At 48.3% G+C, this 25,409-nt stretch overlaps 1 pseudogene; it reads right to left on the reverse strand.

The window, feature by feature from the left end:
- Positions 1 to 171: 171 nt before the first annotated feature.
- LOC119921791 lies at positions 172 to 24,990 on the reverse strand (annotated as a pseudogene).
- Between the last annotated feature and the right edge of the window lie 419 nt (positions 24,991 to 25,409).

Below are 25,409 nucleotides of genomic sequence, written 5' to 3' on the forward strand. Positions count from 1 at the left end.
CAACGAGGCACAGTGAGATTAGCAGCAGAGGAGTGGAGTGTGCGGGCTGGGCTGTAGAAGGAGATATTTGAGGTGACGTTGGAGGGGGTAAGGGTATTATGCTGTAATGCTGCCAAGGCCTAACCATGCCGGACCACCCGCTGGGGGCAACTGAGGGACGTGACCGAGTCTTCAGGAGTCCCAGCACAGGCGGCGACGAGCCCTCGGTCGGATCGAGGCTCTTCGGGGTATCCGCGGGAGCCGCAGCTTGTGTCTGGAGATCGGTCGGGGAGAGGAGACCACAGGCTTGAGGCAGAAGTCCTCACTGTCGGTCAGTGGATTGGACCTGGCTCTGGCCTGCGCTGCGAGGGAGGAGAGGCTGTAATTGGTCTCCCGGTCTGACATCAGGACGGAGCCATCCATCCAGTTCAGTTTCGGGACCTCCAGCCCTGACTGCTGGGAGCCAAAGAATCTCTGGAAGGCCATCTCCAGCTCATTCACGGTGATGGCTTCACCGTCCGGCAGAACCTGTAGGAAGAGAGGGCAGAAGATGTTCTCACTACCAAAGAGAAAACAAACGCTTCTTCTTTCAATACTAACTAGGTCCCCTACGGAAGTACATTTAGACGCTCCTGAAAGAACCAAGGGGCAGAAAGTTCCTTTGACAAGATTTCACCCAAAACCCTTTCCGGAGGAAAAGAAACGGTTACCCGGTATCGGTACGGGAAAACGTAGCCCAGATGACGTTCCGGCGACTGCTTTTTAAAAAAAGGGTTATTCTTCTTAAGTGCTATGGGCATCTCGCGGGACTCTACAGCCCTCCCCTCATTTTAATCCTAACCCCTCTTTTCCGGTGAGGTTACGTGATCTCCGGAAATTCAGCTACCGTGCCAATCCGCCAAACCTAGGGGCAACCACATGGAGAAAGTACTCACCTGGAATGGCACTGGGCTGCTGATGGACGGGGTGGAGCCAGTCTTCTTGGACGAGGGGGTCACGAGGCTCTTGCCACCTGAAGATAAACAAACACACTTAATTAGGCGGGGTGGCGGGAGAGAGACAGGTGTTCCCTGCCTCGAACTCCATACCCATTCAAGACATGGCACGTTCCCAATAGGAGCGGATATAGGAGGGGAGTGTCGAAGAGGCATTCTGGAGGTCCCTCAGACAGGTCAAGGAGAAAGGGGTTGGCTTTACGGCCAGAAGTGGGTTGGCAGGATAGGACTCTGGGAAGAAGCAGAAACGAAAGGATGTGAGGGAGGAAAAAAGAAAGGCGGAGGACTTACCTGCAGCCAGCGGAGAGACCTGGACACAGCGGCCCTTGGCAGCCTGGGTGGCGTCCTCATCGCAGCTGGAACGAACGGGCAACGAACGGGATCTCGGGATCCCCGGATCTCCTCGCTGGGGTAGCTGTCCATGCCTGCATTGGGTGCTGGAGGAATTGGCATAGGACCTTCGGGGCAGGGCCTGGCAGACGGCAGTTCTGAAAGGCAAAGAGTCAGATATATCAAACCAATGCAGTCACCGTGCCAACCCATCCGTCCTCAGATCAGCAGTCAAGGAATCCTGTCCTTGTAGTGCACCCAGGGACCAGCGGCTTCCCAGCTCCCGAGGGACCCAAGCGTTCTCCAGCCAGAGGTCACTTGAGCCCGATCTCCAGCTTGCGGCTTTGGAGGCGGATTACTCAGAACCTGGATTTACCTAATTGAGCCTTCCTAACGTTGCATGGCGGATAGGGTCCTTCAGAGAGATAATCTAGTACACCAGGGAGGAGGGCCCAGCTGGCTTCATCTTTAGCGATGAGCTCTTCAATGCTTTGCTCCAACTCTTCTTGGGCCTCTGCCGGTGGCGACGGTATCTGTTGCAGAGCTGGGGCGGGAGAAGTTGGTCCAAGGGAACTGGAGCGCTCTGGAATTGGGGGAACCATTAGTCATTTGGCATGTGCGGGCAAGACTGTCCAGAATCTGCAGGTATCCAAGGTCCCTGGGCAGCGTGAACGGAAGGAAACAAACCAGATGGGGAGAAGGACGGTCAAACCAGGACGTAGCAGCAGGTTGGAATAATAATGGTATTCGTTAAGTGCTTACTGGATGCCAAACTACGTTCTAAGCGTGGGATTGTAGGGAAAATCAAGTAACTGCATACGATGGAGAGGGACCACCTTAGAAACACCCAGGCCAGGCAATCGTGGCCTGACCTATGGATAGCAGGGCTGAAAGGCAAAGAGTCAGAGCTACCAGCTCATTGCAGTCTCTCTCCCCGTTCTCGGAGAAGCACTTTAGGAATTCAGCCCGCCAGGTTCACGGATGATGATATGTAACGAAAGCTCCAGACGGATCCCGGAGTAGTCATGAGCTCTGGGAGAAGGTGAAGCATGGTGATACCAAGCCGGGAAGACCGTGGCCCCGATGGCCACGCACAAAGGTACTTAGTGGCTCCTGAGCTCCACACTAGCTCAGGTGCTCTCTGGCCAGAAGTGCCCTGACCCCGATCCACTCCTGAGGTGGCAGTTGATTCTCCCGAAATCATACCAGAAATATCTCATTGGACCGGCTTCCCCGTGTTTGGCGGGTAGGGTCCTCCAGAGAGATACTCCAGTACACTGGCAGGAAAGGTCCGGCATGATTCATCTTTGGCATTGAGCTCTTGAATGATTTGCTCCAAGTCTTCTAGAGCCACCTCCGGTGATGACGGTCGCTTTTGAGAAGCTGAGGCAAGGGAAGCCCGTCCAAGTGAGCTGGATCATCCTGTGAATGGAAGAAATCATGAATCAGTTGGCATTCACGGGTAAGGCTGCTCCAAATCGGCAAGGACCAAGGGCACGGTGAAAGGAAGGAAGCGGAAAATACTCGGAGAGGAATGTCAGGACAGCAGGTATCATTAGGCTATGTAAGGAGAAACGGGTAGCTTGGCATGAGATGGAAACTCTAAGAAACACCCGGGCCAGGCAATCACGAGCTGCCTCGTGGATGGCAGGACTGAAAAGCAAAGCCTCAGATCCATCAGCCTAGGGCAGTCTCCAATACCAACCCGTCCTACTCTCAGATTCGGGGAATTCAGGCCGCCAACTTCACCGAGGAAAATGTGAAGGGGAAAATCCCCTCCTGTAATGAGTTTACAGTCTAGAGGAGGAGACAGACATTAACATGAATAAATAAGTTATTTGTAATAAATAATTTAAATATATGTACATACGTGCTGTGGGGGTAGAGGTGGGGTGCATATCAAATCTCCAAACGTCACAGATCCAAGTGCTTAGAAGATGCAGAAGGGGGAGGGAGCCAGGGCAAATCAGGGAAGGTCTCTTGGAGGAGATGTGACCTTACTAAGGCTGTGCATGTGGAGCTGGCGGGAGTTTCAGGCCGGAGGCAGGACGTGGGTGAGGGGTCAGTTGTGAGTTAGACGAGATGGAGGAACAGTGAGTAGGTTGACACATTAGAGGAGGGAGGTGTGCGGGCTGGGCTGTAGCAGGAGAAGTGTGAGGTGAGTTAAGAGGTGACGAGGTGTCAGATGGCTTTAATGAGAATGGTCACGGGTTTCTCTCCAATGCAGAGGGGGACGTGCAAGCACTGGAGTGTCTTGAGGAATGGGGAGACGTATATGGAATTTTTTTAAGAAAGCTGATCAGGGCAGCAGAGTGAAGTCTGGGCTGCAGTGTGTAGATCTAGGAGGCAGAGAGAGGTGAGAGAGAATTTCCACTCCCCAGGAGACTCCATCAGCCCTCACCCTTGGGTGATTCATTTCCCCAGGGATTCCCTACCTCCACATCAGCTCCTTCTGGAGCTCCATCCTCCTCCCCTTGAGGTACACTTCCCCCAGCACTTCATTCCCCTCCCCCTAAGGTTCACTGTCCTTGTAAATCCTCTCCCCCCTTCTACAAATGGATCACTCCTTTTGGAGATTCACTCCACCCCTCTCCTAGAGGGGTTTGTTCCCTCTCCAAGTCCATCCCTCTCTCCCCAGCAGTTCACGCCCACTGGAATGCCATCCCTCCCTCCCTCCCCTGCTCCTCTCACCCCCCCAACTAGTGGTTTGTGTACCCTGGAAATCCATTTCCCTCGGCCCGCAGTGGTTCACCCTGGCTCTACATTTATACCCTGTCACCCCCACAACTCCCGTGGAACTACACACCTGCCGTTTTGGCTCACTCTCCCTGAAACGTCCTCTCCCTCCCCAAGTAGCACATTCCACCTCGAACTCCAGACCCTGTCCCCCGTGGTACATTCCACCTCGAACTCCCACCTTCTTCCCACTCCCAGCTCAACCTTAGTAGTTCAGTCCATCCCTCCAGACACAAGTGGTACATTCTTACTCCAGCCCAGCCAGCAAACTTTGTTCCTCTAATGCCAACCTGCTCACTGCACCTCGAGCTCCTCTGTTTGGCCCCCGATTGCTCTCCCACATCCTATTTCTAGTCTGCAATGCCCTCCTTCTTTACATCCGACAATTAGCCTCCCTACTTTCAAAACCTTACCCATGGAACATCTCCTCCAAGAGGCCTTCTCGGACTAAGCCCTCATGTCCTCTTCTCCTACTCCCGTCTGTGTCAACTTTGCACCCTTCATTCCCCCTTCCTCAGCCCCACAACACTTATGTCCCTAGCCGTCAATTATTTATTCATATTAATGTCTGCATCACCCTCTAGACTGAAAGCTCCTCGTGGGCAGGGTAGGTATCTACCAACTCTGTTATACTGGGCTCCCCTAAGTGCTTAGTACAGGGCTCTGCACACAGTAAAGGTTCAGTAAACTTGATAGATTAGAAAACGGACTAAACCATGGGACCGAGCCATCATTGTTTTAATAATGAAAACAATATCTGTGAGTTCTAGTATGTGCTTGCACTGTGCCAGACACTGTGCTAAGCACTAAGGTAGGTATAGTGGGGCACAGGTATCCACAAACGATTAGTTTATTTTGAGATATGAAATCTTCATCAGGAGCAGTCTTAGAGATGGCCCAATAAACCACCACTCTACCTAGAGAGAGGGCGGATTATGAATTGACCCCCTGCCTCTCCCTCAGCGACGCTGTGTTTCCCATCCCCTGTCACTCCCCTGCCCTTCCTCTCTGTCTTCCAGATGGGTGGGGACACAGACAGACTCACCCCTGAGGATCCAGAATGCAGCGTTCTGTGTTTCGGGCACCTCCTAGCCACCAGACATGACCCCTCTCTCTTCGCGTAGGATCACGTCTTCTGACTGGCAGGTGCCAACCTGAGGACGCAATTCATTAGTGGATTATCAACCAACCCCTAACTAGGTGAAGACAGATGAGATAGGGACCACACAGCTGCTTCCGCTAGCCAAACAAACACGTCTTATGCTAGCACCTCTCTGATCCCCAGTCTCACCGACTCTCCCACTGTCCATGTAGGAGAGAGTTCTGCTATTGAATTCCCACTTTAAAGATAAGGAAGCTGAACTTCAGAGAGGTTCCCCCGGGCCCTACCCACCAACGCATCTTCTCCCGTTAAGCCTTCTTTTCCCCAACTTGTTCTCCCTTCTGCATTGTCTATACACTTAGATCTAGAACCTCTAGAGAATTGATATTCGCCCCATCCTCAACACCACAGCACCATGTACACATCTTTCAATTATATATTTCAAATGACATTCATATCAATGTCTTCTCTCCCCCCCCCTCCAGATTGTAAGCCCATTGTGGGCAAAGGATGTTTCTGCTAATTCTCTTGTATTGTACACTCCCAAGCACTTAGAACATTGTTCTGTACATCGTAAGCACTCAATTAATACCACTGATGGATTGATCATGGGTTGGGATGTGTGTGTTAGATTGTTGCATTTTACTCTCCCAAACTCTATGTATGGTGCTCAGCAAACAATAAGCGCTTAATGAATACAACTGACTGGCTGACTGACTAAGTCCCGTATCTGAGAATATACAGCAGGCCAGGATCAGAGTGGTTATTTGAAATCAGGTCTCTGGACTTCCAGTAGTGTGCACTGTCCACTAGGTCATGCTGCTTCTCCTCTACTACTACTTAGTAATCAATTACAGAGAAGCAGCGTGGCTCAGTGGAAAGAGCACAGACTTTGGAGTCAGAGGCCACGGGTTCAAATCCCGGCTTCGCCAATTGTCAGCTGTGTGACCTTGGGCAAGTCACTTAACTTCTCTGTGCCTCAGTTCTCTCATCTGTAAAATGGCGGTTAAGACTGTGAGCCCCCCGTGGGACAACCTGATCACCTTGTAACCTCCCCAGCTCCTAGTACAGTGCTTTGCACATAGTAAGCGCGTAATAAATGTCATTATTATTATTATTATTATTATTAATTAATCAATCAATGGCATTTATTGAGTGCTTCCTGGGTACAGAGTAGCGTACTGAGCACTTAGGGGACTCCAATACAACATCATTGGTGGGCATGTTGCCTTCCTACAACAAGCTTACAGTCTAGAGGTGGGAGAGACATTCATATGAAGGAATAAATTATGACTATAGACATAAGTGTTGTGGAGCAGAGGGTGGGGCGAATATCAAGCATTTAAAGGATACAGATATAAATGCCTAGGTGACACAGAAAGGAGAAGGAGTAGGGGAAAAGAGGGCTTAATCGGGGAATCAATCAATCAATCAATCAATAAATCAATCGTATTTATTGAACGCTTACTGTGTGCAGAGCACTGTACTAAGCGCTTGGGAAGTAAAAGTTGACAACATATAGAGACGGTCCCTACCCAACAGTGGGCTCACAGTCTAGAAGGGGGAGGCAGAGAACAAAACAAAACATATAAACAAAATAAAATAAATAGAATAGATATGTACAAGTAAAATAAATGAATAGGGCAATAAATACGCACAAACATATATACATATATACAGGTGCTGTGGGGAAGGGAAGGAGGTAAGGCGGGGAGGATGGAGGGGGGAGGAGGGGGAGAGGAAAGAGGGGGCTCAGTCTGGGAAGTGAAAGGTATTCTGAAAGTGAATGGTATTCTGGCCAGACACAGAAACACAAAAAGGATGTAAAAAGAGGAAGGATAGGTTGGCTTTCTCCCAGAAACTTCTATAATTTTCCATATTTCGGGTGTGGAAAATCTGGATTTTATCTCACACCATTAGATTATTATTCCTCTAAAGAATGTCATGGGAATTATCACACCCAACCTAAGTAAGATAGCCAGAGGCAGATGCACGTTTCTGGGAGTCAGAGGACCTGGGATCTAATCAAGGCTCTGCCCTTTGTCTGCCGTGTGACCGAGGGCAGGTCACTTCACTTTTCTGTACGTAATTACCTTTTCCGTAAAATGGCTATTAACAGTGTGGGACAGGGACTGTGTCCAACCTGATCATTCTGTATCTACCCCAGAACTTAGTACAGTGCCAGGCACAAAGTAAGCACTTAACAAATACTGTTTTTATTATTATAATCATAATTAATTATTATCCTTGCTCTTTTCATCTTAAAAACTGTTAAATTTAATGCACGATATAGAACAATTGAAGATAGCACCCAAGTATCCAGCTCACTGCTCAGTCCTCTGCAGCTCCAATCATGAACTATATGGCTAAGGAATATATATAGATAGAGATAGATAGATATAGATGTAGCTATCTATAGATATAGTTATCTATATATATAATGGCACAAAGCAAGCACTTAAAAATTACAAAGAAATAAAGAAACCTTTATTTTCTTTAAAAAAGGAGCCCACTATCGCAAAACCGATTTTTGGGTGGATCCAGATAGCTGGTGCCTGTAGTTCACCTAATGAGTGCTTTGGGCTCCAAGGGGAGGAGTGGCCGTCGGTTGAGGTTATTGCCGATGCCCACACATGCCCGAGAGTGTGCTTTGGGGCCACAGGGTCATAGGTTAACCTTAAATAACCGTGTGAGGGCCTAAACCGGTTTTCGGTCCCCAGCGGTGCCCAAATAGATGTTTGGCTGGTAATTTGGATTTCCCAATGGGAGGATAAAGGATATCAATATTCTGGATGTCCAGAGGTACTTTGCTTTCCTAGAAAATCGATGGAGATCACTCTGGAAAATGGAACAGACTCGGTTGGGTTGCCCGGCTAGCCCTGTGTCCACCCCAATGCTGCAAGGAAGGAGGATGGGTCATGCAAAAAAATCCCCAAATCACCAAAAAGTTTTCGGGTGGGCAATTCCCTTTGGCCTTCCTCTAAAGGTACCACCTCCCTTCCAGGGACATCATGGATATTAATAGTCAAATGATGCATTGTCTTTTTGATTTCCTCTTAATTTAAATAAATGTAAGAGGAAATCAAAACGCCAATTACTTTTTCATATCGGTTTCTTTCGTGGTTCTGAGGTTTCTAAGGCATGTTTTAAAGCCCTGTATTCTTATGGGGGCCATCGTGGTTTTTTTTCAATTTTATTTCCCTGGGGGATTTAGGGCACTCTTCCCAGGGTCCACCTCTTGGGGTAGACAGTTCAAAATCGGCAGGGTCCCAGTTCCAGTCTCGTACTGTCCTCACTGTCCAAAACGGAAAAAATTTGATTTAATTCCCGCCTCATGGAGACAAATGTTGGATCGGGAAAGTTTTTGTTCGGTTTATTTTTCCTTTTTTTTAAATAATCAGCTAGGCCGTACCCTAGCTCTCCCATTCCCTGGGTCCCTTGGAGTACCCGAGATTCCCCTTAGGTCCTTCCCCACTGGGTTTTAAATGCCACCCCCTGCCGAGGAAGCCCCCCTCCACTTCCCACGCACTCTGCCAAGCGGGTACGGTGTTTGTTCTGCAAAGACTGAGCCGCTCACAGGCACAGTCCACTCCAATGGCGGCCCACTACTCAGCTGCTCCCGATGAAGGGATTGCCAGGCGATTGAGTCCCGACCTTTCCCTACTCTAAGGCCCCCGGAGGTTTGGCCTTCTCCCAGTTGCTGCCGTTTCAGAATCTTACCAGTGCCTGCCCTCTTCTCTATATTGCCGGGTCATGGTGAGTGTGGATAGGGGGCTAATTCTGACCTTTTCACTGCTCTCTGGGGGTAGGGGCTTTGGCTCTGTCTGAGTTTGTCTTGTTGATCCTGAGTCGGGTCATGGGCAGAGGCCTGTAGGTGTAGTTTCTCTGTGCGGAGGGGGCCGTATCGAGTTTGGTCCGAGAGGTCAGAATGACCCACCTGCCCCATTTACGGTATGGCTGCACGAGTTCCATTGGAATAATAATTCCATGTAATGTAGTATATTTATTAAGGACTTCTTATGTGCGAAGCACTGTTCTGAGCGCGGCAGAGGTTACAAGGTAATCGGATTGTGCAACTCGGGGCTCACAGCCTCATCCCCACTTTACCGATGAGGGAACCGAGGCACAGAGAAGTGAAGTGACATGTCCAAAGTCACAAAGCCGGTACTTGGTGGAGGCGGGATTTGAACTCATGACCTGTGACTCCAAAGCCCGCGCTCTTTACACTATGACAAGCTGCTTCTCTAATTACTTTTGTCTTTCTATTTAGAATAATTCCAGACCCAAAGCCTTGGGAGACGTGGCTGTTCTTCCACAAAACCCCTGCAAGTGAGTAGTTTACAGACATTTTATTCCTGGTGCTTCCTTTCCCTTTTTCTCTATCTAGTCCTCCTAATAAAAAAAGGAACAACTGCAGGAGGCTTTTGATCCAAAACCCCAAAACCTCCCTATTTTTAAAACGAAAATCACTCTCCCCATGTGAAGCCAGCAAGAGCAAGCGCTTTGTTGGTGCTCATGCCCGAACAAATATGTTGATTTCTGCCCACGATCGCAAAACCGATTTTTAGGTGGCTTCACATATCTCGTGCCCGTAGATAACCTAATGAGTGCTTTGGGCTCCAAGGGGAGGAGTGGCCGTCGGTCGAGGGTATTCCCGATGCCCACACATGCCCGAGAGTTCGATTGGAGGCCACGGGGTCATAGGTTAACCTTAAATAACCGTGTGGGGGCTTAAACCGGTTTTCCGGCCCCTGCGGTGCCCAAATTGATTTTTGGCTGGTACTTTGGATTTCCCGATGGGAGGATAAAGGATATCAATATTCTGGATGTCCAGAGGTACTTTGCTTTCCTAGAAAATCGATGAAGATCACTCTGGAAAATGGAACAGACTCGGTTGGGTTGCCCGGCTAGCCCTGTGTCCACCCCAGTGCTGCAAGGAAGAAGGATGAGTCGTGCAAAAAAATCCCCAAATCACGAAAAATCTTTCGGGCGGGCAATTCCCTTTGTCCTTCCTCTAAAGGAACCACCTCGCTTCCCGGGACACCATGGATATTAACAGCCAGATGATGCATTGCCTTTTTGATTTCCTCTTAAATTAAGTAAATTTAAGAGGAAATCAAAACGCCAATTACTTTTTCATATCGGTTCCTTTTGTGGTTCTGAGGTTTCTAAGGCATGTTTTAAAGCCCTGTATTCTTTTGGGGGCCATCGTGGTTTTTTTTTCAATTTTATTTCCCTGGGGGATTTAGGGCACACTTCCCAGGGTCCACCTCTTGGGGTAGACAGTTCAAAATCGGCAGGTTCCCAGTTCCAGTCTAGTATTGTCCTCACTGTCCAAACCGAAGGAAATTTGATTTAATTCCCGCCTCATGGAGACAAAATGTTGGATCGGGAAACTTTTAGTTCGGTTTATTTTTCCTTCTTTTGAAATAATCAGCTAGGCCGTACCTTAGCTCTCCCATTCCCTGGTTCCTTGGAGTACCCGAGATTCATTTTCGGTCCTTCCCCACTGGGTTTTTCATGCAACCCCTTGCCGAGGAAGCCCTCCTCCACATCCCACGCATTATGCCAAGAGGGTACGGTGTTTGTTCTGCAAAGAATGAGCCGCTCACCGGCACAGTCCCCTCCAATGGTGGCCCACTACTCAGCTGCTCCCAATGAAGGAATTGCCAGGCGATTGATTCCCGACCTTTCCCTACTCTATATAACGTAGAGCCTTGGGAGACATGGCTATTCCTCAACAAAACCTCTGCAAGTGAGTAGCTTACAGAATATTTTTTTCCTGGTGCTTTCTCTCCCTTTTCCCGCATCTTGTCCTCCTCATATAAAACGGAACAACTGTGCAAGGCTTTTAAACAAATACCCCACAACCTCCCTATTTTGAAAACGTAAATCAATCTCCCCAAATTAACCCTGCAAGAGCAAACGGTTTGTTAGTACTCCCGACAGACCAAATCTGTTTATTTTATGCCCAGGAAGGCACTACAGATTTTCTGGAGGGCACAGGGTCCAAACGGATTTCTGGTGCAAGTAGATAGCCTACTGAGTGCTTTGGGCACCACAGGGAGGAGGGGGCGTCTGTCGAGGGTATTTTCGATGCCCACACATGCCCAAAAGTACATCTCTGCGCCACAGGTTCAAAGGTAAACCTCACATAACCGTGGGGGTGCCTAAACAGGCTTTCGGTCCCCAGCGGGGCCCAAATTTATTTTTGGCTGGTAAGGTGGAATTCAGTACGGGACGATAAAGGAGATCAATATCCTAGCTGTCCAGAGGCACTTTGATGTGGTTGAAAATCGATGGACATCACTCTGGAAAATGGAAGAAAGTCGGTTGGGCTGCCCGACTAGCCATGTGTCCACCACAACGCTGGAAGGAAAGTTGATGGGGCATTAAAAAAATCCCTAAAACACGAAAAAATTTTCGGGCCGCCAATTCCCTTTGTCCATCCTCTAAAGTAACCCCTTGCCTTCCCGGGTGACCATGGATATTAATAGTCAGATGATGCATTGGCTTTTTTAAATTACTCTTCAATTGATTAATTTTAATTAATAAGATGAATTAATTTAATGAATTAAATTATTTATATTTGAGGAAATCAAAAAGGCAAGTACTTTTTCATTTCGGGTGCTGTTCTGGTTCTGAGGTTGCTAAGGCATGTTTTAAACCCTTCTATACCTTTGGGGGCCATCCCGGGTTTTATTCAATTTTATTTGCCTGTGACATTTATGGCATTCTTCCAGGCGTCCACCTTTTGGGGTAGACAGTTGAAGATACTCAGGATCCCAGTTCCAGTCCCGTTGGGTCCTCACTGTCCAAATCGTAAGAAATTTAATATGATTCCCGCCTCTTGGGGACAGAATGTTGGATCGGAAAACGTTTAGTTTGTTTTTTTTCCTTCTTTTAAAATAATCAGCTAGGCCATACCCTAGCTCTCCCATCCCCCGGGTCCCTTGGAGCACCCGAGATTCCTTTTACGTCCTTCCCTACTGGGTTTTCCGTGCCACCGGCTTCCGAGGAAGCCCCCCTCCGCCTCCTCCGCACTCTGCCAAGTAGGAATGGTGTTTGTTCTGCAAAGGATGAGCGGCTCCCGGGCACAGTCCCCTTCAATGGTCGCCCACTGCTCAGCTGCTCCCAATCAAGGGATTGCCCGGCCGTTGAGCCGAGCCCCGCCCCTGCCCAACTCTGTATACGGCCCCCATAGCCTTGGCCTTCTCTCAGCTGCTGCCACTTCAGTACCTTCCCAGTGCCTGCCCTCTCAGCTGTTGCCTCTTCAGTACCTTCCCAGTTCCTGCCCTCCTCTCTGGGTTCGGGGGTCATGGTGAGTGAGGGTAGGGGGCTTATTCTGACATTTTCACTGCTCTCTGTGGTTAGGGGCTTTGGCTCGGTCAGAGTTTGTGTTCTTGAGCCTGAGCAGGGCCCTGGGCAGATCCTTGTAGGGGTAGCGTCTCTGTGCCGGGGGGGCCGTCTCGGGTTTGGTTCCAGAGGACAGGATGACCCACCTACCTCAGCTACGGTATGGCTGCACCAGTTTCATAGGAATAATAATTCAATCTATTATACTAGCATTTCTTAAGCACTTACTACGTGCAAAGCACTGTTCTCAGCGCTGCAGAGGTTACAAGGTAATCAGCTTGTCCCTCGGGGGCTCACAGCCTTAATCCCCACTTTACCGACCAGGGAACCGAGGCACAGTGAAGTGAAGTGACGTGCCCAAAGTCACACGGCCGGTAATTGGTGGAGGCGGGATTTGAACCCAGGACCTCTGACTCCAAACCCTGTGTTCTTTCCACTGAGCCACGCTGCTTCTCTAATTCTTATTTTTTTGTCTTTCTTTTTAGATTCAACACTGACCCAGAGCCTTGGGAGACGTGGCTGTTCCTCAACAAAACTTCTGCAAGTGAGTAGCTTACAGAATTTGTTTTTTCCTGGTGCTTTCTCTCCCTTTTCCCGCATCTAGTCATCCTCATAAAAAAAGGAACAACTGAACAAGGCTTTTAAACAAATATCCCACAACCTCCCTATTTTTAAAACAGAAATCAATCTCCCCAAATGAATCCTGCAAGAGCATACGGTTTGTTAGTGCTCCTGGCAGACCAAATCTGTTTGTTTTGTGCCCAGGATGGCACTACAGATTTTGTGGTGGGCAGAGGGTCCAAACGGATTTCTGGTGCTCGTGGATACCCTAATGAGTGTTTTAGGGAACCAAGGGGAGGAGGGGGAGGGGGTCGAGGGAGTTATCGATGTCCACACATGGCCAAAAGTGCGACTGGGGACCACAGGGTCCCAAGTAAACCTTAAATAACCGTGCAGGGGCCTAAAGAGTATTCCAGTACCCAGCGGTGCCGAAATTGATTTTTGGCTGGTAATTTGGATTTCCTGATGGGAGGATAAAGGATATCAATATTCTGGATGTCCAGAGGTACTTTGATTTCCTTGAACATCGATGGAGATCACTCTGGAAAATGGAACAGACTCGGTTGGGCTGCCCTGATAGCCATATGTCCACCCCAATGCTGGAAGGAAGGTGGATGGGCCATTAAAGAAAAATTCCTCGAAACACGAAACTTTTTCGGGCCGGCAATTCCCTTTGGCCATCGTATAAAGGAACCATCTCCCTTACCGGGACAACATGCATATCAATATTCAGATGATGCATTGGCTTTTTGATTTCCTCTTCAATTAAATAAATTTAAGAGGAAATCAAAACGCCAATTACTTTTTCATTTCGGTTCCTGTTGTGGTCCTCAGGTTTCTAAGGCATGTTTAAAACCCCTCTATTATTTTGGGGGCCATCGTGATTTTTTTTCAATTTTATTTCCCTTTGGAATTTAGGGCACACTCCTCGGGGTCCACCTCTTGGTTTGGAGAGTTTACGTTCGGCAGGGTCCCAGTTCCAGTCCCGTTGGGTCCTCACAGTCAAAATCGAAAGAAATTTGATTTAATGCTCGCCTCTTGGGGACCGAATGTTGGATCGGGAAACTTCTAGGTCGTTTTATTATTCCTTCTATTTAAATAATCAGATAGGCCGTACCCTAGCTCTCTCATCCCCTGGGTCCCTTGGAGTACCCGAGATGCTTTTTCGGTCCTTCCCCACTGGGTTTTTCATGCCACCCCCTGCCGAGTAAGCCCCCCTCCACATCCCACGCACTCTGCCAAGCGGGTACGGTGTTTGTTCTGCAAAGGGTGAGCCGCTCACGAGCACAGTCCCCTCGAATGTTCACCCACTACTCAGCTGCTCCCAATGAAGGGATTGCCAGGCTATTGAGTCCCGCCCATTCCCTACTCTATATAAGGCCCCTGGAGCGTCGGCTTTCTCCCGGTTGCTGCCGTTTCAGTATCTTAAGAGTGCCTGCCCTCTTCTCTATATTGCTGGGCCATGGTGAGTGAGGTTAGGGTGCTAATTTTGACCTTTTCACTGCTCTCTGGGGGTAGGGGCTTTGGCTCTGTATGAGATTGTGTTGTTGATCCTGTGTCGGGTCGTCGGCAGATGCCTGTAGGTATATTTTCTCTGTGCGGAGGGGGCCGTCACGAGTTTGGTCCGAGAGGTCAGAATGACCCACCTGCTCCAGTTACGGTATGGCTGCACGAGTTACATTGGAATAATAATTCCATCTAATATAGTATTATTTATTAAGGACTTATGGGTAAATCACTGTTCTGAGCGCGGCAGAGGTTAGAAGGTAATTATGCTGTCCAACGCGGGGCTCACGGTCTTAATACCCACTTTAAAGATGAGGGAACCGAGGCACAGAGAAGTGAAGTGACGTGTCCAAAGTCACACAGCCGGTAATGGGTGGAGGCGGCATTTGAACCCATGACCTGTGACTCCACAAAATCCCAGCAAGTGAGTAGTTTACAGACTTTTTTTCCTGGTGCTTCCTTTCGCTTTTTCTCTATCTAGTCCTCCTCATAAAAAAAGGAACAACTGTAGAAGGCTTTTAATCCAAAACTCCAAAACCTCCCTATTTTTAATGCCACAATCACTCTCCCAAAGTTTAGCCAGCAAGAGCAAGCGCTTTGTTGGTTCTCATGGCAGAACAAATCTGTTGATTTGTGCCCTCCATCGCAAAACCGATTTTTAGGTTGCTTCAGATGTCTTGTGCACGTAGATAACCTAATGAGTGCTTTGGGTTCCTAGGGGAGGAGTGGTCGTCTGTCGAGGGTATTGGGAGGTTTGGCCTTCTCCCAGTTGCTGTCGTTTCAGTAATTTACCAGTGCCTGCCCTCTTCTCTATATTGCCGGGTCATGGTGAATGTGGTTAGGGGGCTAATTCTGACCTTTTCAGTGCTCTCTGGGGGTGGGGGCTTCGGCTCTGTCTGAGTTTGTGTTGTTGATCCTGAGTCGGGTCGTGGGCAGACGCCTGTAGGTGTAGTTTCTCTGTGCGGAGGGGGCCGTCTCGAGTTTGGTCCGAGAGTTCTGACTGACCCACCTGCCCCATGTACGGTATGACTAAACGAGTTCCATTGGAATAATAATTCCATGTAAGGTAGTATTATTTATTAAGGACTTTTGATGTGCAAAGCACTGTTGTGGGCGCGGCAGAGGTTACAAAGTAATCGGATTGTCCAAGGCGGAGCTCCCAGCCTTAATCCCCACTTTACCGATGAGGGAACCGAGGCACAGAGTAGTGAAGTGACGTGTCCAAAGTCACAAAGCCGGTAATTGGTGGAGGCGGGATTTGAACTCATGACCTGTGACTCCAAATCCCGCGCTCTATACAATGTGACAAGCTGCTTCTGTAATTATTTTTGTCTTTCTATTTAGATTAATCCCTGATCCAGAGCCTTGGGAGACGTGGCTGTTCCTCCAGAAAACCCCTGCAAGTGAGTAGTTTACAGACTGTTTTTTTCCTGGTGCTTCCTTTCCCTTTTTCTCTATCTAGTCCTCCTCATAAAAAAAGGAACAACTGCAGTAGGCTTTTAATCCAAAACCTCCCTATATTTAAAAAGTAAATCACTCTCCCCATGTGAAGCTGGCAACAGCAAGCGCTTTTTGGGTGCTCATGGCAGAACAAATCTGTTGATTTGTGCCCACTATCGCAAAACCGATTTTTAGTTGGCTTCAGATATCTGGTTCCCGTAGATAACCTAATGAGTGCTTTGGGCTCCAAGAGGAGGAGTGGCCGTCTGTCGTGGGTATTCCCGATGCCCACACATGCCCGAGAGTGCGATTGGGGGCCACAGGGTCATAGGTTAACCTTAAATAACCGTGCGGGGGCGTAAACCGTTTTTCGGTCCCCAGCGGTGCCAAAATTGATGTCTGGCTTGTAATCTAGATTTCCCGATGGGAGGATAAAGTATATCAATATTCTGGATGTCCGGAGATACTTTGTTTATCTAGAAAATCGATGGAGATCACTCTGGAAAATGGAACTGACTCGGTTGGGTGGCCCGACTAGCCCTGTGTCCACCCCAATTCTGCAAGGAAGGAGGATGGGTCATGCAAAAAAATCCCCAAATCACCAAAAATTTTTCGGGCGGGCAATTCCCATTGTCCTTCCTCTAAAGGAACCACCTCACTTCCCGGGACACCATGGATATTAATAGACAGATGATGCATTGGCTCTTTGATTTCCTCTTAAATTAAATAAATTTAAGAGGAAATCAAAACGCCAATTACTTTTTCATATGGGTTCCTTTTTTGGTTCTGAGGTTTCTAAGGCATGTTTTAAAGCCCTGTATTCTTTTGGGGGACATCGCGGGTTTTTTTTCAATTTTATTTCCCTGGGGGATTTAGGGCACTCTTCCCAGGGTCCACCTCTTGGCGTAGACAGTTCAAAATCAGCAGGGTCCCAGTTCCAATCTCGTACTGTCCTCACTGTCCAAACCGAAAGAAATTTGATTTAATTCCCGCCTCATGGAGACAGAATGTTGGATCGGGAAACTTTTAGTTCGGTTTATTTTTCCTTGTTTTTAAATAATCAGCTAGACATTACCCTAGCTCTCCCATTCCCTGGGTCTATTGGAGTACCCGAGATTCATTTTCGGTCCTTCCCCACTGCGTTTTTCATGCCACCCCCTGCCGTGGAAGCCCCCCTCCACATCGCACGCACTCTGCCAGTAGGGTACGGTTTTTGTTCTGTAAAGAATGAGCCACTCACCGGCACAGTCCACTCCAATGGTGGCCTAGTACTCAGCCGCTCCCAATGAAGGGATTGCCAGGTGATTGAGTCCCGACCTTTCCCTACTCTATATACGGCCCCCGGAGGTTTGGCCTTCTCCCGGTTGCTGGCGTTTCAGTATCTTACTAGTGCCTGCCCTTTTCTCTATATTGCCGGGTCATGGTGAGTGTTGTTAGGGGGCTAAGTCTGACCTTTTCACTGCTCTCTGGGGGTAGGGGCTTTGGCTCTGTCTGCGTTTGTCTTGTTGATCCTGAGTCGGGTCATGGGCAGATGCCTGTAGGTGTAGTTTCTCTGTGCGGAGGGGGCCGTCTCGAGTTTGGTCCGAGAGGTCAGAATGACCCACCTGCCCCATTTACGTTATGGCTGCACGAGGTCCATTAGAATAATAATTCCACATAATGTAGTATTATTTATTAAGGACTTCTTATGTGCAAAGCACTGTTCGGAGCGCGGCAGAGGTTACAAGGTAATCGGATTGTCCAACGCGGGGCTCACAGCCTTAATCCCCACTTTAGCGATGAGGGAACCGAGGAACAGAGAAGTGAAGTGACGTGTCCAAAGTCACAAAGCCGGTAATTGGTGGAGGCGGGATTTGAACTCATGACCTGTGACTCCAAAGCCCGCGCTCTTTACACTGTGACAAGCTGCTTCTCTAATTACTTTTGTCTTTCTATTTAGATTAATTCCTGACCCAAAGCCTTGGGAGACGTGGCTGTTCCTCCAGAAAACCCCTGCAAGTGAGTAGTTTACAGACATTTTTTTCCTGGTGCTTCCTTTCCCTTTTTCTCTATCTAGTACTCCTCATAAAAAACGAAACAACTGCAGAAGGCTTTTGATCCAAAACCCCAAAACCTCCCTATTTTTAAAACCAAAATCACTCTCCCCATGTGAAGACAGCAAGAGCAAGCGCTTTGTTGGTGCTCATGCCAGAACAAATCTGTTGATTTGTGCCCACGATCACAATACCGATTTTTAGGTTGCTTCACATATCTCGTGCCCGTAGATAACCTAATGAGTGCTTTGGGTTCCAAGGGGAGGAGTGGCCGTCGGTCGAGGGTATTCTCGATGCCCACACATGCCCGAGAGTGCGATTGGGGGCCACAGGGTCATAGGTTAACCTTAAATAAACGTGTCGGGGCCTAAACCGGTTTTCGGACCCCAGCGGTGCCCAAATTGATTTTTGGCTGGTACTTTGGACTTGCCGAAGGGAGGATAAAGGATATCAATATCCTGGATGTCCAGAGGTACTTTGCTTTCCTAGAAAATCGATGGAGATCACTCTGGAAAATAGAACAGACTCGGTTGGGTTGCCCGGCTAGCCCTGTGTCCACCCCAATGCTGCAAGGAAGGAGGACAGGTCATGCAAAAAAATCCCCAAATCACGAAAAATCTTTCGGGAGGGCAATTCCCTTTGTCCTTCTTCGAAAGGAACCACCTCCCTTCGCGGACACCATGGATATTAATAGTCAGATGATGTATTGGCTTTTTGATTTCCTCTTAAATTGAATAAATTTAAGAGGAAATCAAAGCGCCAATTGCTTTTTCATATCGGTTCCTTTGGGGTTCTAAGGTTTCTAAGGCATGTTTTAAAGCCCTGTATTCTTTTGGGGGCCATCGTGGTTTTTTTTCAATTTTATTTCCCTGAGGGATTTAGGGCACTCTTCCCAGGGTCCACGTCTTGGGGTAGACAATTCAAAATCGGCAGGGTCCCAGTTCCAGTCTCGTACTGTCCTCACTGTCCAAACCGAAAGAAATTTGATTTAATTCCCGCCTCATGGAGACAAAATGTTGGATCGGGAAACTTTTTGTTCGGTTTATTTTTCCTTCTTTTTAAATAATCAGCTAGGCCGTACCTTAGCTCTCCCATTACCTGGGTCCCTTGGAGTACCGGAGATTCCTTTTAGGTCCTTTCCCACTGGGTTTTTCATGCCACCACCTGCCGAGAAAGCCCCCCCTCCATATCCCACGCACTCTGCCAAGAGGGTACGGTGTTTTTTCTGCAAAGAATGAGCCGCTCACCGGAACACTTCCCTCCAATGGTTGCCCACTACTCAGTTGCTCCCAATAAAGGAATTGCCAGACGATTGAGTCCCTACTTTTCCTTACTCTATATAAGGCCCCCGGAGGTTTGGCCTTCTCCCGGGAGCTGCCGTTTCAGTATCTTACCTGTGCCTGCCCTCTTCTCTATATTGCCGGGTCATAGTGAGTGAGGTTAGGGTCTAATTTTGACCTTTTTGCTGCTCTCTGGAGTAGGGGCTTTATCTCTGAGTTTGTGTTGTTGATCCTGAGTCGCGTCGTGGGCAGATATCTGTAGGTGTAGTTTCTCTGTGCGGAGGGGGCCGTCTCGAGCTTGCTTTGAGAGGTCAGAATGACCACCCTGCCCCATTTACGGTATGGCTGCACGAGTTCCATTGGAACAATAAATCCATGTAATGTAGTATTATTTATTAAGGACTTCTTATGTGCAAAGCACTGGTCTGAGCGCGGCAGAGGTCACAAGGTAATCGGATTATCCAACGCTGGGCTCACAGCCTTAATCCCCTCTTTACCGATGAGGGAACCGAGGCACAGAGAAGTGAAGTGACGTGTCCAAAGTCACAAAGCCGGTAATTGGTGGAGGCGGGATTTGAACTCATGACCTGTGACTACAAAGCCCGCGCTCTTTACACTGTGACAAGATGCTTCACTAATTATTTTGTCTTTCTGTTTAGAGTAATCCCTGACACAAAACTTTGGGAGATGTGGCTGTTACTCCACAAAACTCCTGCAAGTGAGTAGTTTACAGACATTTTTTTCCTGGTGCTTCCTTTCCCTTTTTTCTGTCTAGTCCTCCTCATAAAAAAAGGAACAACTGCATAAAGCTTTTAATTCAAAATCCCAAAACCTCCCTATCTTTAAAACGAAAATCACTCTCCCCATGTGAAACCAGCAAGAGCAAGCGCTTTGTTGGTGCTCATGGCAGAACAAATCTGTTGATTTGTGCCCACGATCGCAAAAGCGATTTTTAAGTGGCTTCAGATATCTGGTGCCCTTAGATAACCTAATAAGTGCTTTGGGCTCCAAGGGGAGGGGTGGCCGTCGGTCGAGGGTTTTCCCGATGCCCACACATGACCGAGAGTGCGATTGGGGGCCACAGGGTCATAGGTTAAGCTTAAATAACCGTGTAGGGGCCTAAATCGTTTTTCGTTCCCCATTGGTGCCAAATTGATTTTTGGCTGGTAATTTGGAGTTCCCGATGGGACGATAAAGGATATCAATATTCTGGATGTCCAGAGGTACTTTACGTTCCTAGAAGATGGGTGGGGATCACTCTGGAAAATAGAATAGACTCGGTTGGGTTGCCCGGATAGCCCTGTGTCCACCCCAATGTTCCATGAGAGGAGGATGGGTCATGCAAAAAAATCCCCAAATCACGGAAAATCTTTCTGGCGGGCAATTCCCTTTGTCCCTCCTCTAAAGGAACCACCTCCCTCCGCGGGACACCATGGATATTAATAGTCAGATGATCCATTGGCTTTTTGATTTCCTCTTAAATAAATTTAAGAGGAAATCAAAACGCCAATTACTTTTTCATATCAGTTCCTTTGGGGTTCTGAGGTTTCTAAGGCATGTTTTTTTAGCCCTGTATTCTTTTGGGGGCCATCGTGGGTTTTTTTCAATTTTATTAACCTGAGGGTTTTAGGGCACTCTTCCCAGGGTCCACCTCTTGGGGCAGACAGTTCAAAATCGGCAGGGTCCCAGTTCCAGTCTCGTACTTTCCTCACTGTCCAAACCGAAAGAAATTTGATTTAATTCCCGTGGCATGGAGACAGAATGTTGGATCGGGAAACTTTTAGTTCGGTTTATTTTTCCTTCTTTTTAAATAATCAGCTAGGCCGTACCCTAGCTCTCCCATTCCCTGGGTCCCTTGGAGTACCCGAGATTCCTTTTCGGTCGTTCCCCACTGGGTTTTTCATGCCACCCCCTGCCGAGGATGCCCCCCTCCATATCCCACGCACTCTGCCAGGGGGGTACGGTGTTTGTTCTGCAAAGAATGAGCCGCTCACCGGCACAGTCCCCTCCAATGGTGGTCCACTACCCAGCTGCTCCCAATGAAGGAATTGCCAGGCGATTGAGTCCCGACCTTTCCCTACTCTATATAAGGCCTTCAAGCTCGTATCTCCTCCTGCCTTCAAGACATTTCCACCTGGATGTCCACCTGCCACCTAAAGCTCAACATGTCTGTGAATGAGCTCCTTATCTTCCCTCCCAAACCCTGTCCTCTCCCTGACTGTCACGTCACTATGGATGGCACTACCACTACCGGGATTCTCACAGCCCGCAACCTTGGTGTCATCCTTGACTCCGCTCTCTCATTCACCCCATACATTCAATTTGTTACCAAAACCTACCAGTCTCACCTTCACAACATCGCTAAGATCTGCCCTTTCCTCTCCATCTAAACTGCTACCTTCTTGGTTCAATCTCTCATCCTATCCCGACTGGATTACTGCCTCGACCTCCTTTCTGCTCTCCCATTCTCCTGTGTTTTCTCACTTCAGTCTATTCTTCACTCTGCTGCCCGGATTATCTTTGTACAGAAACGCTCTGGGCATATTACTCCCCTCCTCAAATATCCCCATTGATTGTCTATCAACTTTCGCATGAAGCAAAAGCTCCTCACTATAGGCTTCAAAGCTCTCCATCATCTCGCCCGTTCCTACCTTACCTCCATTCTCTCCTTCAATAACACGGCCTGCACACTCCACGCCTCTGCCATTAACCTCCTCGGTGGGCCTCTTTCTCGCCTGTCCTGCCGTCGACCCCTGGCGCATGTCCTGCCTCTGACCTGGAATGCCCCCACTTCAGACATCTACCAAAATACCTCTCTTCCTCCCTTCTAAACCCTACTGAGAGCTCACCTCCGCCAGGAGGCCTTCTCTGACTGAGCTCCCCCTTTTCCTCTCCTCCTCTTCCTCCCCTCCCCATCGCCCCCCCATGCCCTACCCCCTTCCCCTTCCCGCAGCACCTGTGTATAGTTGTACATATTTATTAATCTATTCATTGTATTAATGATGTGTATATAGATATTATTACATTTATTCTAATGGTATCGACACCTTTCTACTTGTTTTGTTTTGTTGTCTGTCTCCCTCTTCTAGACTCTGAGCCCTTTCTTGAGTAGGGACTGTATGTGTTGCCGATTTGTATTTCGCCCTTACTACTGTGCTCTGCACACAGTAAGGGCTCAATAAATACGATTGAATGAATGAATGTTCTGGTCTGAAACAGGGACCGAGAATGGAGAGGCTTTTTTAAAAATGATGATCGTATCTGTAAGTTCTCACTATGTTCCAAGCACTGTTAATCAGGTTATCCCACGTGGGACTCACAGTCGTCATCTCCATTTTACAGTCGAGGGAACTGAGGCACAGATAAGTGAAGTGACTTGCCCAAACTCACACAGTTGACAAGTGATGGAGCCAGGATTAGAATCCATGAACCCTGACTTCCAAGCCCGGGCTCTATCCACTAAACCATGCTGCTTCTATTTGTTAAATGGTATTTGTTTAGTGCCTACTGTATCATTATCATAATTACTATGTTCTTACTATGGTATAATATTACTATTATTATTCTAATTACTGTTCTATTGCTCTGCTGTACATTCTGTACTGTTCCACTGTTCTATTATTACCCTTCTAAGAGTGCAGTAGATTACAAGTTCATTAAATCCTGTCCTGCATGGGGCTTACAGTCTAAGTAAGGGGGAGAAGAGGAGAACTGAGGCAAAGAGAAGTGAAATGACTTGTCCAAGGTCACACAGCAAACAGTTGGAAGAAACAGGACTAGAATCCAGCTCCTCTGACCTCCAGGCTCATGCTCTTTCCACTAGGCCATACTGCATCTCCCAGGCTTGTTAGTTTGAGGGTCCCTTGGAGGCTGCAGGAACCCTGCCCTAAGAAGCTCTCCATCAGCTTGGCTTCAAAGCTCTCCATCCCCTTGCCCCTTCCTACCTCACCTCCCTTCTCTCCTTCTCCAGCCCAGCCCACATACTCTGCTCCTCTGACGCCACTAACCTCCTCACGGTGTCTCATTCTCGCCTGTCCCACCGTCACTTCTGGTCCACGTCCTACCTCAGTCCTGGAATGCCCCCTCTCCTCACATCCACCAAACTAGTTCTCTTCTCCTCTTTAAAGCCATACTGAGAGCTCAACTCTTCCAGGAGGCCTTCCCTGACTGAGCCCCCTTTTCCTCTACTCCACCTCCCCTCCCCATCGCTCCGACTCCCTCCCTCTGCTCCACCCCCCAATAAATATGATTGAATGAATGAATGAATGAAGTCTTAACCTGCCCTCCATCCTGCCGTGGCTTGTGATATGGTGCCTTGTATCATATTTATTTATTCATATTAATGTCTGTCTCCCCCTCTAGCCTGTAAACTCATTGTGGGCAGGGACCATTTCTGCCAATTGTGTTGTATCATAATCTCCCAAACATTTAGTACAGTGCTCTGAAAATAGCCAATAAAAGCATCGATCGATTGACTAACTGATTGTGAGAAGCAGCGTGGTTTAGTGGAAAGAGTGTGGGCTTGGGAGTCAGAGGTCGCGGGTTCTAATCCCGATTCTGCCACTTATCAGCTGTGTGACTTTGGACAAGTCACTTAACTTCTCTGTGCCTCAGTTACCTCATCTGTAAAATGGGGATTAAGACTGTGAGCCCCAAGTGGGACAACGTGATTACTTGTATCTACCCCAGTGCTTGGTACATAGTAAGCGCTTAACAAATACCATTATTATTCTTATTATTATTATCGTATGTAGTGGCACTGAAAACTGGAGGAGCTTGGGTTCAGCTGTAGTTGCAGCTTTCCTCGTTTTGGATAAAAAGTAAAGTTTCTGGGATTTTTCTCAAATATTTCCCTTCCAGGATAGCATTTCTCAATAGTTAATCCATCAATCAATCAATAGTATTAATTGAATATCTTTCATTTGTAGCTGCCACGCCCTGGGTATAGGGGAGAAGAGGAGAAAATGCAAAGGAGGAAAGAGTAGGAGTTAATCCTCATTTTACAGTTGAGGCAACTGGGGTCCAGCAAGTGAAACGACTTGCCCAAGGTCACACAAAAGACACATGGCATAACCGGGATTAGCGCCCAGGTCTTCTGACTCCCAGGCTCGTGCTCTAGCCAGTAGACCACTCTGCTTTGATAACTCAATATTTTCACCTCCATCTAACCCGCAGGACCCTATTTCCTCAAAAGGAAGAAATGACCAACCTCATGACAGTGAGGGAATTCCTCCTGCTGGGATTCTCGGAGGTCTGGGAGCTGCAGCTGTACAGGCTGCGCTGTTCCTCCTGGTCTACGTGGCGGCCCTGACGGGGAATCTCCTCATCATTGCCATCACCACCCTCGAATGGCGCCTCCACACACCCATGTACCCCTTCCTCAGGAAACTGGCCCTCATCGACCTCTGCTACATCTCCATCACCGTCCCCAAATCCAACCACAACTCCCTGACTGACCACAGAGAAATTTCTGTCTCGGGTTGCATCTCCGATGTCTTCATGTAATCACCCTTAGGGGTGTCGAAGTGGCCCTGACACCACCGGGAGGTAGTGTCCTATGAACGTTAGGCCGCTATCTGCCGCACCCTGCGCTGCGAGGTCATCATGGACCTAGGGGCCTGTGGGAAGATGGCCTTCACCTCCTTGATCAGCGGAGGGCTGAACGGAGGCATGCACAACGCCGTGACTTTCTCCCTCCTCTTCTGTGACACCAACGCCTCCCATTCATTCATTCATTCATTCAATCGAATTTATTGAGTGCTTACTGTGTGCAGAGCACTGTACTCAAAACAAAACATATTAACAAAATGAAATAAATAGAATAAATATGTACAAATAAAACAAATGCATAAATAGAGTAATAAATACGTACAAACATACATATATACAGGTGCTGTGACGAAGGGAAGGAGGTAAGGTGGGGGTGTGGAAGGGGAGGAGGAGGAGAGGAAGGAGGGGGCTCAGTCTGGGAAGGCCTTCTGGAGGAGGTGAGCTCTCAGTAGGGCTTTGTAGTTCTCTTGCGACATCCCTTCCCTCATCCGGCTCTCCTGTTCCAAATGCTACAGTGATGAGATCGCCGTTCTGGGCTGCA

This window comes from Tachyglossus aculeatus, unplaced genomic scaffold (genome assembly GCF_015852505.1).
Source record: "Tachyglossus aculeatus isolate mTacAcu1 unplaced genomic scaffold, mTacAcu1.pri SUPER_30, whole genome shotgun sequence".
In the NCBI taxonomy this organism is placed as follows: domain Eukaryota; kingdom Metazoa; phylum Chordata; class Mammalia; order Monotremata; family Tachyglossidae; genus Tachyglossus; species Tachyglossus aculeatus.